Here is a 414-nt window from a genome sequence, read left to right on the forward strand (position 1 = left end):
TAGATTCACACACACGCACGCAACCACACTGTGCTATCTATCTGGATATCATTTTTTCTATGACCGTTCTGTAAATCAATTCATGGGATTTTAAGAGATTATCATGATGGTTTCAGACATTGAGCATCGTTTCCATCACAAAAGTGTAACGTCAGGGAGTAGTTCTAATGTACAACTATTTTGAACAAACCAAAATTATGTACAAAGGTTGACTCAGTCCTATGCATTAACGTCTTAACATACTGCCAGGGCCTTGTTTTGCAAGAAGACCAATTGCAAGCTGCAGCAGACAAAATGTCAGTCTTGCAAGAACAAAACGAAGGTTTGCAACAAGGTGTCTTTCCCCCACGTGAATATGTAATGTCTTCTTTTGATGAAAAATGAAAGAGAAATCAGTAAGCACTTTTACACACA

This window comes from Penaeus monodon, chromosome 30 (genome assembly GCF_015228065.2).
Source record: "Penaeus monodon isolate SGIC_2016 chromosome 30, NSTDA_Pmon_1, whole genome shotgun sequence".
In the NCBI taxonomy this organism is placed as follows: Eukaryota; Metazoa; Arthropoda; class Malacostraca; order Decapoda; family Penaeidae; genus Penaeus; species Penaeus monodon.